Here is a 17,611-nt window from a genome sequence, read left to right as displayed (position 1 = left end):
AGCCTGTACTTCTGGTTTTCAAACGAACCTTCTGAGCCATTTTAACATTAGAGTCTATGGAGCAGTTGGAGGGAGGAGGCTGTGCATTGGTGACATTTATGAAAGAACCATAACACCTAGTACAATAGTAAACACATTGGATGAAAGAGGACAGCGATGGCTACGTTTTGAGGGTAAAATCATACCTGTAGACCAAACACCGTGGACACAGCAGCAGTTTTAAAAATATTTTAAGATTAATTTTTTGCTCCTCTCACTCTAGCAGTTGAGCTGTCTCACTCTAGCCCCAACATTCCGTCCCATACACACCCATTATAAACTCTGAAACGGCTGAAAAAACATCATGAAACTTCAACTGGAACTGAAGAAAAAGTATAATAGATATTGAAAAGATAAATACAAGTTGAATAGTTGAATGTCTTGGCTTCGTTTTAAAGTTTGAATGGTGGCTCTACGTCCATGTATATGAAAGTAGATACAGTTTTAAGAGGACTAAGTTGAAGGAGAATTTGAAGGGTCTCCCATTGAAATACATGGGAAATTTTGTTGAAAAAGTTGAATAATTTTAAAAATATAAATGTTATAAATGAGAAAAGTAGAAGCAGTCATGTCCAAAAGAAGAGGAATCTAACGGTGTTTGAATGGTTTTTCTAAGTTGAGCGGTTTTGAAGGAGTTAGATGCCAAAAAACGTACGGAATATATAATAATAAAGACTAGAAAGTGCATTTTCTGAAGAAACTGCAGTGTGAATGCTTGAATCTGAATGTATGCATTGAAATAAATTAATTGCTGAATTTTGACTTAAAAATTTTGAATGAGATGAAAAATACAGAAATTTTAAGCCTGAAAACAAAAGTGCTGAACTGCTAAACGCTAAAATCCACAGAGAAGAAGTTGGAAAATAGTTGAAAATGTTTTAATTGTAAATTAGAAAAACATAAGAAATGAGAAAAGAAAATTTAGAGTCAGGAAACATCTGAATGAATATTAAAAGTTCATATTCTTTGAATCACTGAATGACTAAAATGTGATCCCTCCACTTGGATCCACACAGTTTACAAGGTTTACATCTCTGAGCTCTGAAAGACACACTGTTGGAAAGAGAAGAACGATGGCGACGTTTTGAGGGTAAAATGATGGCTGTAGAGCAAACACTGTGGACACAGCAGCAGTTGAAAGAGAAGTGTTTAAGATGAATCTTGGCAGAGTGAGAGACAGAGCTCGTTAGGCAGGCAGGTGTGAGCCTGGTTGCTATAGTGACTGCACCCAGTTGGTCCATACACACGCACACAGACATGCACCTCACTTTTGCTGCTTAAAATGAACAGAAAAGTCAGGTCGAAACAAATCGCTCCCAAATGAAAAGTACAGGTCGTATTGACATAATTCTTTCACCGTGAGCGGCAGCAATGTCCAGTCTACCTAATTCTCAGTTTTCATGCCTGTGGAGTTTATTATATGGACGTGGTTACAGTGTAAAGACAGCCTGTACTTCTGGTTTTCAAACGAACCTTCTGAGCCATTTTAACATTAGAGTCTATGGAGGAGTTGGAGGGAGGAGGCTGTGCATTGGTGACAGTTATGACAGAGCCATAACACCTAGTACAATAGTAAACACATTGTATGAAAGAGGACAGTGATGGCTATGTTTTGAGGGTAAAATCAGACCTGTAGAGGAAACGCTGCGGACACAGCAGCAGTTTTAAAAAGATTTTAAGAATAATTTTTTGCTCCTCTCACTCTAGCAGTTTAGCTGTCTCACTCTAGCCCCAACATTCCGTCCCATACACACCCATTATAAACTCTGAAACGGGTGAAAAAACATCATGAAACTTAAACTGGAACTGAAGAAAAAGTATAATAGATATTGAAAAGATAAATACAAGTTGAATAGTTGAATGTCTTGTCTTCGTTTTAAAGTTTGAATGGTGGCTCTATGTCAATGTATATGAAAGTAGATACAGTTTTAAGAGGACTAAGTTGAAGGAGAATTTGAAGGGTCTCCCATTGAAATACATGGGAAATTTTTGTTGAAAAAAGTTGAATAATTTTAAAAATATAAATGTTATAAATGAGAAAAGTAGAAGCAGTCATGTCCAAAAGAAGAGGAATCTAATGGTGTTTGAATGGTTTTCTAAGTTGAACGGTTTTGAAGGAGATAGATGCCAAAAAAAGCGTGCGGAATATGACATAATAATAATAATAAAGACTAGAAAGTGCATTTTCTGAAGAAACTGCAGTGTGAATGCTTGAATCTGAATGTATGCACTGAAATGAATTAATTGTTGAATTTTGAGTTAAAAATTTTTGAATGAGATCAAAATTACAGAAATGTACAGAAAAGTGCTGAACTGCTAAAAGCTGACATCCACAGAGAAGAAGTTGGAAAATAGCTGAAAGTGTTTTAAATGTAAATTAGAAAAACCTAAGAAATGAGAAAAACAAATTTAGAGTCAGAAAACATCTGAACGAATATTAAAAGTTCATATTCTTTGAATAACTGAATGACTAAAACATGATCCCTCCATTTGGATCCACACAGTTTTAAAGGTTTACATCTCTGAGCTTTGAAAGACACGCTGTTGGAAAGAGAAGAACGATGGCTTCGTTTTGAGGGTAAAATGATGGCTGTAGAGCAAACACTGTGGACACAGCAGCAGTTGAAAGAGAAGTGTTCAAGATGAATCTTGGCAGAGTGAGAGAGAGCTCGTTAGGCAGGCAGGTGTGAGCCTGGTTGCTATAGTGACTGAGCCAGGGCTCCATACACACACACACACAGACATGCACCTCACTTTTGCTGCTTAAAATGAACAGAAAAGTCAGGTCGAAACAAATCGCTCCCAAATGAAAAGTACAGGTCCTATTCACAAAATTCTTTCACCGTGAGTGACAGCAATGTCCAGTCTACCTAATTCTCAGTTTTCATGCCTGTGGAGTTTATTATATGGACGTGGTGACAGTGTAAAGACAGCCTGTACTTCTGGTTTTCAAACGAACCTTCTGAGCCATTTTAACATTAGAGTCTATGGAGGAGTTGGAGGGAGGAGGCTGTGCATTGGTGACATTTATGAAAGAACCATAACACCTAGGACAATAGTAAACACAATGGATGAAAGAGGACAGCGATGGCTACGTTTTGAGGGTAAAATCATACCTGTAGACCAAACACCGTGGACACAGCAGCAGTTTTAAAAAATATTTTAAGATTAATTTTTTGGCTCCTCTCACTCTAGCAGTTCAGCTGTCTCACTCTAGCCCCAACATTCCGTCCCATACACACCCATTATAAACTCTGAAACGGCTGAAAAAACATCATGAAACTTAAACTGGAACTGAAGAAAAGTATAATAGATATTGAAAAGATAAATACAGGTTGAATAGTTGAATATCTTGTCTTCGTTTTAAAGTTTGAATGGTGGCTCTATGTCAATGTATGTGGAAGTAGATACAGTTTGAAAATGAGTAAGTTGAATGAGGATTTGAAGGGTCTCTCCATTGAAATACATGGGAAATTTTGTTGAAAAAGTTGAATAAAATTAAAAATATAAATGTTAAAAATGAGAAAAGTAGAAGCAGTCATGTCCAAAAGAAGAGGAATCTAACGGTGTTTGAATGGTTTTTCTAAGTTGAACGGTTTTGAAGGAGATAGATGCCAAAAAACGTACGGAATATGATATAATAATAATAATAAAGATTAGAAGAACAATACTGTGAATGCTTTTACAAGCATTCACACTAATTAGAAGAACAATACTGTGAATGCTTTTACAAGCATTCACACTAATTAGAAGAACAATACTGTGAATGCTTTTACAAGCATTCACACTAACTAGAAAGTGCATTTTCTGAAGAAACTGCAGTGTGAATGCTTGAATCTGAATCTATGCACTGAAATGAATTAATTGCTGAATTTTAAGTTAAAAATGTTGAATGAGATGAAAAATACAGAAATTGCGCCTGAAAACAAAAAGTGCTGAACTGCTAAAAGCTGACAACCACACAGAAGAAGTTGGAAAATAGCTGAAAATGTTTTAATTGTAAGTTAGAAAAACATAAGAAATGAGAAAAGAAAATTTAGAGTCAGAAAACATCTGAATGAATATTTAAAGTTCATATTCTTTGAATCACTGAATGACTAATATGTGATCCCTCCACTTGGATCCACACAATTTAAAAACTTTACATCTCTGAGCTTTGAAAGACACGGTGTTGGAAAGAGAACAACGATGGCGACGTTTTGAGGGTAAAATGATGGCTGTAGAGCAAACACTGTGGACACAGCAGCAGTTGAAAGAGAAGTGTTTAAGATGATTCTTGGCAGAGTGAGAGACAGAGCTCATTAGGCAGGCAGGTGTGAGCCTGGTTGCTATAGTGACTGCACCCACTGGCTCCATACACACAGCTGAGACATGCACCTCACTTTTGCTGCTTAAAATGAATAGAAAAGTCAGGTCGAAACAAATCGCTCCCAAATGAAAAGTACAGGTCCTATTGACAAAATTCTTTCACCGTGAGCGACAGCAATGTCCAGTCTACCTAATTCTCAGTTTTCATGCTTGTGGAGTTTATTATATGGACGTGGTGACAGTGTAAAGACAGCCTGTACTTCTGGTTTTCAAACGAACCTTCTGAGCCATTTTAACATTAGAGTCTATGGAGGAGTTGGAGGAGGAGGCTGTGCATTGGTGACATTTATGAAAGAACCATAACACCTAGTACAATAGTAAACACATTGGATGAAAGAGGACAGCGATGGCTACGTTTTGAGAGTAAAATCATACCTGTAGACCAAACACCGTGGACACAGCAGCAGTTTTAAAAATATTTTAAGATTTATTTTTTGCTCCTCTCACTCTAGCAGTTGAGCTGTCTCACTCTAGCCCCAACATTCCGTCCCATACACACCCATTATAAACTCTGAAACGGCTGAAAAAATCATGAAACTTAAACTGGAACTGAAGAAAAGTATAATAGATATTGAAAAGATAAATACAAGTTGAATAGTTGAATGTCTTGTCTTCGTTTTAAAGTTTGAATGGTGGCTCTATGTCAATGTATGTGGAAGTAGATACAGTTTAAAGAGGAGTAAGTTGAATGAGGATTTGAAAGGTCTCCCCATTGAAATATATGGGAAATTTTTGTTGAAAAAGTTGAATAAAATTAAAAATATAAATGTTAAAAATGAGAAAAATAGAAGCAGTCATGTCCAAAAGAAGAGGAATCTAACGGTGTTTGAATGGTTTTTCTAAGTTGAACGGTTTTGAAGGAGATACAGTACAAAAAAAACGTCGGAATATATATAAAATATAATAATAATAAAGATTAGAAGAACAATACTGTGAATGCTTTTACAAGCATTCACACTAACTAGAAAGTGCATTTTCTGAAGAAACTGCAGTGTGAATGCTTGAATCTGAATGTATGCACTGAAATGAATTAATTGCTGAATTTTAAGTTAAAAATAAAAATGTTGAATGAGCTGGAAAATACAGAGTTTTAACCTGAAAACAAAAGTGCAGAACTTTTGAAAGCTGATGTTCACACAGAAGAAGTTGGAAAATAGCTGAAAAGTTTTTAAATTAAAATTTGGAAAACCTAAGAAATGAGAACAGAAAATTTAGAGTCAGAAAACATCTGAATGAATATTAAAAGTTCATATTCTTTGAATCACTGAATGACTGAAGTGTAATCCCTCCACTTGGATCCACACACTTTTAAAGGTTTACATCTCTGAGCTTTGGAAGACATGCTGTTGGAAGAGAAACAACGATGGCTTCGTTTTGAGGGTAAAATGATGGCTGTAGAGCAAACACTGTGGACACAGCAGCAGTTGAAAGAGAAGTGTTTAAGATGAATCTTGGCACAGTGAGAGACAGAGCTCGTTAGGCAGGCAGGTGTGAGCCTGGTTGCTATAGTGACTGCACCCAATGGCTCCATACACACGCTCACAGACATGCACCTCACTTTTGCTGCTTAAAATGAACTGAAAAGTCAGGCCCAAACAAATCGCTCCCAAATGAAAAGTACAGGTCCTATTGACGAAATTCTTTCACCGTGAGCGGCAGCAATGTCCAGTCTACCTAATTCTCAGTTTTCATGCCTGTGGAGTTTATTATATGGACGTGGTGACAGTGTAAAAACACCATGCTCTTCTGATTTTCAAACGAACCTTCTGAGCCATTTTAACATTGGAGTCTATGGAGGAGTTGGAGGGAGGAGGCTGTGCTTTGGTGACATTTATGAAAGAACCATAACACCTAGTACAATAGTAAACACATTGGATGAAAGAGGACAGCGATGGCTACGTTTTGAGGGTAAAATCATACCTGTAGAGCAAACACTGTGGACACAGCAGCAGTTTTAAAAATATATTTAAGATTAATTTTTTCGCTCCTCTCACTCTAGCAGTTGAGCTGTCTCACTCTAGCCCCAACATTCCGTCCCATACACACCCATTATAAACTTTGAAACGGGTGAAAAACATCATGAAACTTAAACTGGAACTGAAGAAAAGTATAAGAGATATTGAAAAGATAAATACAAGTTGAATAGTTGAATGTCTTGTCTTCGATTTAAAGTTTGAATGGTGGCTCTATGTCAATGTATGTCGAAGTAGTAGGAGTTTAAAAATGAGTAAGTTGAATGAGGATTTGAAGGGTCTCCCCATTGAAATACATGGGAAATTTTTGTTGAAAAAGTTAAATAAAATTAAAAATATAAATGTTAAAAATGAGAAAAATAGAAGCAGTGTTGTCCAAAAGAAGAGGAATCTAACGGTGTTTGAATGGTTTTTCTAAGTTGAACGGTTTTGAAGGAGTAGGAGTACAAAAAGCGTCGGGAATCTATAATAATAATAAAATAGAATAAAGATTACAACAACAATACTGTGAATGCTTTTACAAGCATTCACACTAATAATAAAGATTAGAAGAACAATACTGTGAATGCTTTTACAAGCATTCACACTAATAAAGATTAGAAGAACAATACTGTGAATGCTTTTACAAGCATTCACACTAACAGAAAGTGCATTTTCTGAAGAAACTGCAGTGTGAATGCTTGAATCTGAATGTATGCACTGAAATGAATTAATTGCTGAATTTTAAGTTAAAAATAAAAATGTTGAATGAGCTGGAAAATACAGAGTTTTAACCTGAAAACAAAAGTGCAGAACTTTTGAAAGCTGATGTTCACACAAAAGAAGTTGGAAAATAGCTGAAAAGTTTTTTAAATTAAAATTTGGAAAACCTAAGAAATGAGAACAGAAAATTTAGAGTCAGAAAACATCTGAATGAATATTAAAAGTTCATATTCTTTGAATCACTGAATGACTAAAATGTGATCCCTCCACTTGGATCCACACAGTTTAAAAATTTTAAATGTCTGAACTTTGAAAGACACGGTGTTGGAAAGAGAACAACGATGGCGACGTTTTGAGGGTAAAATGATGGCTGTAGAGCAAACACTGTGGACACAGCAGCAGTTGAAAGAGAAGTGTTTAAGATGAATATTGGCAGAGTGAGAGAGAGCTCGTTAGGCAGGCAGGCAGGTGTGAGCCTGGTTGCTATATTGACTGCACCCACTGGCTCCATACACACACGCCAAGACAGACATGCACCTCACTTTTGCTGCTTAAAATGAACAGAAAAGTCAGGTCGAAACAAATCGCTCCCAAATGAAAAGTACAGGTCCTATTGACAAAATTCTTTCACCGTGAGCGACAGCAATGTCCAGTCTACCTAATTCTCAGTTTTCATGCTTGTGGAGTTTATTATATGGACGTGGTGACAGTGGAAAGACAGCCTGTACTTCTGGTTTTCAAACGAACCTTCTGAGCCATTTTAACATTAGAGTCTATGGAGCAGTTGGAGGAGGAGGCTGTGCATTGGTGACATTTATGAAAGAACCATAACACCTAGTACAATAGTAAACACATTGGATGAAAGAGGACAGCGATGGCTACGTTTTGAGGGTAAAATCATACCTGTAGACCAAACACCGTGGACACAGCAGCAGTTTTAAAAAATATTTTAAGATTAATTTTTTTGCTCCTCTCACTCTAGCAGTTGAGCTGTCTCACTCTAGCCCCAACATTCCGTCCCATACACACCCATTATAAACTCTGAAACGGCTGAAAAAACATCATGAAACTTCAACTGGAACTGAAGAAAAAGTATAATAGATATTGAAAAGATAAATACAAGTTGAATAGTTGAATGTCTTGGCTTCGTTTTAAAGTTTGAATGGTGGCTCTACGTCCATGTATATGAAAGTAGATACAGTTTTAAGAGGACTAAGTTGAAGGAGAATTTGAAGGGTCTCCCCATTGAAATACATGGGAAATTTTTGTTGAAAAAAGTTGAATAATTTTAAAAATATAAATGTTATAAATGAGAAAAGTAGAAGCAGTCATGTCCAAAAGAAGAGGAATCTAACGGTGTTTGAATGGTTTTTCTAAGTTGAGCGGTTTTGAAGGAGTTAGATGCCAAAAAACGTCGGAATATATAATAATAATAAAGACTAGAAAGTGCATTTTCTGAAGAAACTGCAGTGTGAATGCTTGAATCTGAATGTATGCATTGAAATAAATTAATTGCTGAATTTTGACTTAAAAATTTTGAATGAGATGAAAAATACAGAAATTTTCGCCTGAAAACAAAAGTGCTGAACTGCTAAACGCTAAAATCCACAGAGAAGAAGTTGGAAAATAGTTGAAAATGTTTTAATTGTAAATTAGAAAAACATAAGAAATGAGAAAAGAAAATTTAGAGTCAGGAAACATCTGAATGAATATTAAAAGTTCATATTCTTTGAATCACTGAATGACTAAAATGTGATCCCTCCACTTGGATCCACACAGTTTACAAGGTTTACATCTCTGAGCTCTGAAAGACACACTGTTGGAAAGAGAAGAACGATGGCGACGTTTTGAGGGTAAAATGATGGCTGTAGAGCAAACACTGTGGACACAGCAGCAGTTGAAAGAGAAGTGTTTAAGATGAATCTTGGCAGAGTGAGAGACAGAGCTCGTTAGGCAGGCAGGTGTGAGCCTGGTTGCTATAGTGACTGCACCCAGTTGGTCCATACACACGCACACAGACATGCACCTCACTTTTGCTGCTTAAAATGAACAGAAAAGTCAGGTCGAAACAAATCGCTCCCAAATGAAAAGTACAGGTCGTATTGACATAATTCTTTCACCGTGAGCGGCAGCAATGTCCAGTCTACCTAATTCTCAGTTTTCATGCCTGTGGAGTTTATTATATGGACGTGGTTACAGTGTAAAGACAGCCTGTACTTCTGGTTTTCAAACGAACCTTCTGAGCCATTTTAACATTAGAGTCTATGGAGGAGTTGGAGGGAGGAGGCTGTGCATTGGTGACAGTTATGACAGAGCCATAACACCTAGTACAATAGTAAACACATTGTATGAAAGAGGACAGTGATGGCTATGTTTTGAGGGTAAAATCAGACCTGTAGAGGAAACGCTGCGGACACAGCAGCAGTTTTAAAAAAGATTTTAAGAATAATTTTTTTGCTCCTCTCACTCTAGCAGTTTAGCTGTCTCACTCTAGCCCCAACATTCCGTCCCATACACACCCATTATAAACTCTGAAACGGGTGAAAAAACATCATGAAACTTAAACTGGAACTGAAGAAAAGTATATAATAGATATTGAAAAGATAAATACAAGTTGAATAGTTGAATGTCTTGTCTTCGTTTTAAAGTTTGAATGGTGGCTCTATGTCAATGTATATGAAAGTAGATACAGTTTTAAGAGGACTAAGTTGAAGGAGAATTTGAAGGGTCTCCCCATTGAAATACATGGGAAATTTTTGTTGAAAAAAGTTGAATAATTTTAAAAATATAAATGTTATAAATGAGAAAAGTAGAAGCAGTCATGTCCAAAAGAAGAGAGAATCTAATGGTGTTTGAATGGTTTTCTAAGTTGAACGGTTTTGAAGGAGATAGATGCCAAAAAAAAGCGTACGGAATATGACATAATAATAATAAAGACTAGAAAGTGCATTTTCTGAAGAAACTGCAGTGTGAATGCTTGAATCTGAATGTATGCACTGAAATGAATTAATTGTTGAATTTTGAGTTAAAAATTTTGAATGAGATCAAAATTACAGAAATGTACAGAAAAGTGCTGAACTGCTAAAAGCTGACATCCACAGAGAAGAAGTTGGAAAATAGCTGAAAGTGTTTTAAATGTAAATTAGAAAAACCTAAGAAATGAGAAAAACAAATTTAGAGTCAGAAAACATCTGAACGAATATTAAAAGTTCATATTCTTTGAATAACTGAATGACTAAAACATGATCCCTCCATTTGGATCCACACAGTTTTAAAGGTTTACATCTCTGAGCTTTGAAAGACACGCTGTTGGAAAGAGAAGAACGATGGCTTCGTTTTGAGGGTAAAATGATGGCTGTAGAGCAAACACTGTGGACACAGCAGCAGTTGAAAGAGAAGTGTTCAAGATGAATCTTGGCAGAGTGAGAGAGAGCTCGTTAGGCAGGCAGGTGTGAGCCTGGTTGCTATAGTGACTGAGCCAGGGCTCCATACACACGCACACAGACATGCACCTCACTTTTGCTGCTTAAAATGAACAGAAAAGTCAGGTCGAAACAAATCGCTCCCAAATGAAAAGTACAGGTCCTATTCACAAAATTCTTTCACCGTGAGTGACAGCAATGTCCAGTCTACCTAATTCTCAGTTTTCATGCCTGTGGAGTTTATTATATGGACGTGGTGACAGTGTAAAGACAGCCTGTACTTCTGGTTTTCAAACGAACCTTCTGAGCCATTTTAACATTAGAGTCTATGGAGGAGTTGGAGGGAGGAGGCTGTGCATTGGTGACATTTATGAAAGAACCATAACACCTAGGACAATAGTAAACACAATGGATGAAAGAGGACAGCGATGGCTACGTTTTGAGGGTAAAATCATACCTGTAGACCAAACACCGTGGACACAGCAGCAGTTTTAAAAATATTTTAAGATTAATTTTTGGCTCCTCTCACTCTAGCAGTTCAGCTGTCTCACTCTAGCCCCAACATTCCGTCCCATACACACCCATTATAAACTCTGAAACGGCTGAAAAAACATCATGAAACTTAAACTGGAACTGAAGAAAAAGTATAATAGATATTGAAAAGATAAATACAGGTTGAATAGTTGAATATCTTGTCTTCGTTTTAAAGTTTGAATGGTGGCTCTATGTCAATGTATGTGGAAGTAGATACAGTTTGAAAATGAGTAAGTTGAATGAGGATTTGAAGGGTCTCTCCATTGAAATACATGGGAAATTTTTGTTGAAAAAAAGTTGAATAAAATTAAAAATATAAATGTTAAAAATGAGAAAAGTAGAAGCAGTCATGTCCAAAAGAAGAGGAATCTAACGGTGTTTGAATGGTTTTCTAAGTTGAACGGTTTTGAAGGAGATAGATGCCAAAAACGTCACGAATATGATATAATAATAATAATAAAGATTAGAAGAACAATACTGTGAATGCTTTTACAAGCATTCACACTAATTAGAAGAACAATACTGTGAATGCTTTTACAAGCATTCACACTAATTAGAAGAACAATACTGTGAATGCTTTTACAAGCATTCACACTAACTAGAAAGTGCATTTTCTGAAGAAACTGCAGTGTGAATGCTTGAATCTGAATCTATGCACTGAAATGAATTAATTGCTGAATTTTAAGTTAAAAATGTTGAATGAGATGAAAAATACAGAAATTCGCGCCTGAAAACAAAAGTGCTGAACTGCTAAAAGCTGACAACCACACAGAAGAAGTTGGAAAATAGCTGAAAATGTTTTAATTGTAAGTTAGAAAAACATAAGAAATGAGAAAAGAAAATTTAGAGTCAGAAAACATCTGAATGAATATTTAAAGTTCATATTCTTTGAATCACTGAATGACTAATATGTGATCCCTCCACTTGGATCCACACAATTTAAAAACTTTACATCTCTGAGATTTGAAAGACACGGTGTTGGAAAGAGAACAACGATGGCGACGTTTTGAGGGTAAAATGATGGCTGTAGAGCAAACACTGTGGACACAGCAGCAGTTGAAAGAGAAGTGTTTAAGATGATTCTTGGCAGAGTGAGAGACAGAGCTCATTAGGCAGGCAGGTGTGAGCCTGGTTGCTATAGTGACTGCACCCACTGGCTCCATACACACGCGCACAGACATGCACCTCACTTTTGCTGCTTAAAATGAATAGAAAAGTCAGGTCGAAACAAATCGCTCCCAAATGAAAAGTACAGGTCCTATTGACAAAATTCTTTCACCGTGAGCGACAGCAATGTCCAGTCTACCTAATTCTCAGTTTTCATGCTTGTGGAGTTTATTATATGGACGTGGTGACAGTGTAAAGACAGCCTGTACTTCTGGTTTTCAAACGAACCTTCTGAGCCATTTTAACATTAGAGTCTATGGAGGAGTTGGAGGGAGGAGGCTGTGCATTGGTGACATTTATGAAAGAACCATAACACCTAGTACAATAGTAAACACATTGGATGAAAGAGGACAGCGATGGCTACGTTTTGAGAGTAAAATCATACCTGTAGACCAAACACCGTGGACACAGCAGCAGTTTTAAAAATATTTTAAGATTTATTTTTTTCTCTCTCACTCTAGCAGTTGAGCTGTCTCACTCTAGCCCCAACATTCCGTCCCATACACACCCATTATAAACTCTGAAACGGCTGAAAAAACATCATGAAACTTAAACTGGAACTGAAGAAAAGTATAATAGATATTGAAAAGATAAATACAAGTTGAATAGTTGAATGTCTTGTCTTCGTTTTAAAGTTTGAATGGTGGCTCTATGTCAATGTATGTGGAAGTAGATACAGTTTAAAGAGGAGTAAGTTGAATGAGGATTTGAAAGGTCTCCCCATTGAAATATATGGGAAATTTTTGTTGAAAAAAGTTGAATAAAATTAAAAATATAAATGTTAAAAATGAGAAAAATAGAAGCAGTCATGTCCAAAAGAAGAGGAATCTAACGGTGTTTGAATGGTTTTCTAAGTTGAACGGTTTTGAAGGAGATACAGTACAAAAACGTCGGAATATATAATAAAATATAACTAGAAAGTGCATTTTCTGAAGAAACTGCAGTGTGAATGCTTGAATCTGAATGTATGCACTGAAATGAATTAATTGCTGAATATTAAGCTAAAAATGTTGAATTAGCTGGAAAATACAGAATCTTTAACCTGAAAACAAATGTGCAGAACTTTTGAAAGCTGATTTTCACACAGAAGAAGTTGGAAAATAGCTGAACATGTTTAAAATATAAATTAGAAAAAGATGAGTAATGACAAAAGAAAATTTAGTCAGAAAACCTCTGAATGAATAACAAAAGTTCATATTCTTCTAATCACTTAAAGAGTGGAATTATGTATTATAAATCTCTAATTCATAAAAAAATAATAAAATAAAATGTAAAAACAAATTTGTTGAATTGAACTGAAAAGATGAACAAACATTCTGGAGAAAACACAAGCTTTAATATACAGCATAATGTTTTTCAGACATATACACATGTGTATATCATGTTTAATGGTATTACGTACATCAATTTGTTTTGTATGTCATAGAAAATAACATAAAAATCTTAAGTCATATTGTACAGCTTCTTTCTGAAAAGGACTTAAATTAATTCAACAAATGTTTTTTTTTTCGAAATAGAATAAAAATCATTTTAAAAGAGACGTTTGCAATGTTTTAAGGTGTTAATAATCTGATCCTGTCATGTGTCTGTTCAACTTTAGTTTTTGGCACAGACTCGATTCTTAAAGAACAAATTACCAAATAATAAACAAATAAAATTGAAATTAAAGTAGCTATTTTTGTTAAACACTTCACAGGAGAATAAATAAAAATAACTAAATTAAATAACCAAATAAAAATAATAAGCAACATATGAAATACATGAAAATTCAACTTTTAAAACCACAATCCTGAACCTTTTAAATTGTGTTGGTTTCTTAGAACATGGCTGAACAGCTGTTTCTATTGGTCTACTTAATCTACTGATCTGTCTACACATCTTTTTATTACTCATTCTTTTTTATGTTTTATTGTAAACAGTGTCCACACAGTGGTAAAAGAGAACTGTATAGAGATTTTTGAGTAAACTCAAATGAAAGCCTAAGGTGGTAACACAGTTTAACACATAAAAATAATCAAATAAACACATTAGTCCTTTTTGTGAACATGGATAAATAAGTATCATTAGTTTACAGCATTGTTCAGCCATGCCACTAAATGCTTTTTAACACAGTGTTTTAACCTGGGCTCAGACACAAAGTCACAGATTTAGTTAGTCCCTGACTTTGAGTTGTGGTTATGACTAATTATTATACACAAGGCTTTATCTATCTGAACTCTAAGGACACAAATATGAAAAAACCTATACTTACCAGCTGATACCCCTTTTCACACACTAGGTGTGCCATGTGACCTGAAACTTTGGTACAAACTCATCATAATTATTCTGTTAACACTGTTTCTTTAACACTGTTTGTGTTGCTGTTCAGCAGTTTAAAATGTTTTAGATTGGATTACATGGAACGAATTTGAGTTCTCTTGGGGGTTTTTGTGTGTGTTTTGTTCTTAGCAGATTTTTTTTAACATACTGTAGAATTCCAGTTACCACATTTCTGGTCATATGACATCCTGAGTGCCCACTTAAAAAAATCCCCACAGTTAATTCAACAGTAAAACAAAATAAAAATATGTTAAATAAATAAAGGTTTGCTCTGTGATGAAATATTAAATAAGCATACATTGTACAGAGCTCTAACAATGAAAACAATCCTTTAGCCTGTTGATCAGAGAGAGGCAGTCATTATGTCCATTTAAAACCTGTAATCAAAGAGCACAACGTTTCTGTGAAACTATAAAGTCCCATATGATCCTCATCATGTCCAGTGACTTCAGAGTGGATCCTCCCTGTCATCCGGCCAGTGTTTGATGTGTGGCAAGCAGCACAGAAGCAGGATAGCTGAGGACTTTAAAGAAGAGCAGAAAACAGGAACATATGTAGTTGTAAATGTAAATACCGGTGATACTTGTCAAAGGGAATAAAATAATGAAAATGTTAACTTACACACTCATTTAGGGAGGATCTTGACACTGCACAGAGGAGGCACAGTCAGTCTGGCAATGATGGTGATCTCCAGGGATGTTTTCCTGCAGCAACATTCCTGCCAACTGGCCATATGATCCAGAGTAGTTGGTTTGTAATGAACAGAAAGGTGTATATGTTAGGTAGTGTGCGCTTGGAGCTGGTCCTAAGAAACAAACACATCCTGTAATAAACTGAATACCTTTAGTAGTGCTGCTGCAAATATAAAGCCCTTCTATCATGTGTGGTTTCAAAGAAGATGTTTTGGAGGCTCGGTCACAGAAACTGTGCAGTCTGTTCAGTCCTGAGTGTCTCAGCTCTGAAGGGGATGGATCACAGAGGGAAACACCTGAGTACAGATATTAAAATACACTCAAAATAACACTCCTAAGGTCAAGTGAAAACACAATTTAAACACTTTACAAAGAATTAATACGTTTTCATGGAAATAATGTCATTAACCCTTTTTGTTGTGAGTAAATCTCACCGACTGCTTGTGGGACAAGCTAGAAGGAGGACTTCTAGATGTGAAGTCTCACGCTCTGATCGTCTGGCGAAGATGGTGATGATGAAGCCTCTCTGATCTGTGGCATTACAGTTTCTGGCTGCTATGTGCTTCACACTGTTGGATTGTACATGTGAAGCTTGGAGAAGACACAGGAGGACTGTGTCTCTCTTAACAAAAAAAAAGAAAAGAAAGAAGCCTAACAACCTCCCACCATACCTGCCCACTCAACTCCCACCCACCCACTCCACTCAACTCCCCAGCCTCACACCATCCAATGTCTATACAAATGTAGGGTATCAGCTGGTAACAAAAAGCAAGTGTAACATATGTAGTGCATATGTAACACTGCTGAAACATTTCTGGCCAGAAATGTGCAGTTATCAGCCAGTGCATTTATCAACCCAGACCCACCCTGATAAATGCACTGGCTGAAACATGATAAAAAAAGCTCATAAAAATGTATGTTTCATCGTAAGATTTGTCCAAAAATATAATCATATACTTTTGAAAAAGTTTAAAGATTATAACAAACTGAAATCAATAACATTTTTGTAAATATTATTTCAAAATAGAGGCACAGATAAACTGGCTTAACTGTCATTATTGCTGTAATTAGGTTTTTCTTTTTCTTTTTTTTTCTTTTCTTTTTTTTTTTTTTTTAAAAGCAAACGTTAGTCTGTGTTGTTCTCTCAGAAACAATGAAGAAGCTGTTGAACATTTATTTGTTGTGTGGGCAATCCTCTGGTCCACCCTCCCTCCCTCCCAGCCACAGTGAGACTGGGGCAGCCTGGCAGGATTTTGAAGCCTGGCTGCAGAGAGGATATGCCTACACTGTTCGTTTTAAACTGCTATATTTGATTTTTCTGACATTCATAGATTACTGATTTTTAGATTTTCTGTAATAAATAAAATTGTCATATTTTACTGATATCATTATTTAATTCATTTAATTGTATTTTATGTAAAAATTCAAACATTATACTGCAATGCAGGGCATTTTTCTTAAGTCAACTTTTAAATATCGCTCTACTTTCTTAAGTCATTCAAAAATATAGAAATTACTTACTGTAGTCAAAGATCTAGATCATGAATCATCACAGGACAATACACAGTATACAGGGTCATGGTAACTATAGTAGGTCTTCATGACTCCAGAATGGAGACATCGCTCTGGCTGAGAAATGAAAATTAGGTCAAGCAGTGTGTTCTTCTCTGTGGTAGGGGTAGTGATGACCTGTGCATATCCCCTAGACTCAAACAGCTCCAGGATTGGTTTGTTTGCACTGGATAAAACATTCTCATTAAAATCACCACACACTATGATGGGATGACAGTCCATGATCTCTAATGAGTCTAATAGGCTTACCAGGTTTTTCAGGAATGGCCTCAGAGTGTAGTCTGGAGGTCTGTACACAACTGCAATCAGTGCACTGACTGGTGCTTCAACCTTTAAAGCCAGAAATTCAAGGTCAGTTACATTATGGATGTACTGTTTTTCATGCACTTGAATGTCACTTTTCACATAAACAGCAACTCCACCACCACTTCTGTTTGCCATCTGGGGAAAGTTTGTGTAGGACAGGTGTCTGTTGCGTTTGAACAAACTGTAATTTTCCAAGTGGAGACTCTCTGCGACAAAAGAGCCCCGCAGGTGTGTTTCTGTTAGGCACAAAACATCTGCTAGACACAATTCATGGTGACTCTTGATGTCATTAATGTGAGCTGGCAGTCCCTCTGTGTTATGATGAACAATGGTGAAAACGTCTGACCTGCTCAGTGTTTGTCTCACTTGTAGAAGAGGCATCATGTCATCAAGGTTGGCTTGTCTCATGTTCTCAAGCGCTGCAGTGATTTCTGGGTTGGTGAATATTTTTTTCTCCTCCATATCAAGAAGATACAGTCCACTGAGAGACGTCACTCTGCTGACAGCTACGTAGGCC

General features: G+C 36.2%; 1 long non-coding RNA gene across 1 annotated transcript; it reads right to left on the bottom strand.

Moving 5' to 3' along the window:
- Nucleotides 1-14,987: 14,987 nt before the first annotated feature.
- On the bottom strand, nt 14,988-15,705 carry LOC120443116. Its single transcript, XR_005615153.1, has 3 exons — nt 15,366-15,705; nt 15,146-15,249; nt 14,988-15,047 (listed from the first exon to the last, which is right to left on the bottom strand). It is a non-coding gene; the product is annotated as an uncharacterized LOC120443116 (long non-coding RNA).
- Between the last annotated feature and the right edge of the window lie 1,906 nt (nt 15,706-17,611).

The sequence above is a fragment of the Oreochromis aureus genome, linkage group 12, assembly GCF_013358895.1.
Source record: "Oreochromis aureus strain Israel breed Guangdong linkage group 12, ZZ_aureus, whole genome shotgun sequence".
NCBI classification, from domain to species: domain Eukaryota; kingdom Metazoa; phylum Chordata; class Actinopteri; order Cichliformes; family Cichlidae; genus Oreochromis; species Oreochromis aureus.
The sequence above is the reverse complement of the archived record's forward strand: the minus strand, read 5'-3'. Positions and strand labels throughout refer to the sequence as shown.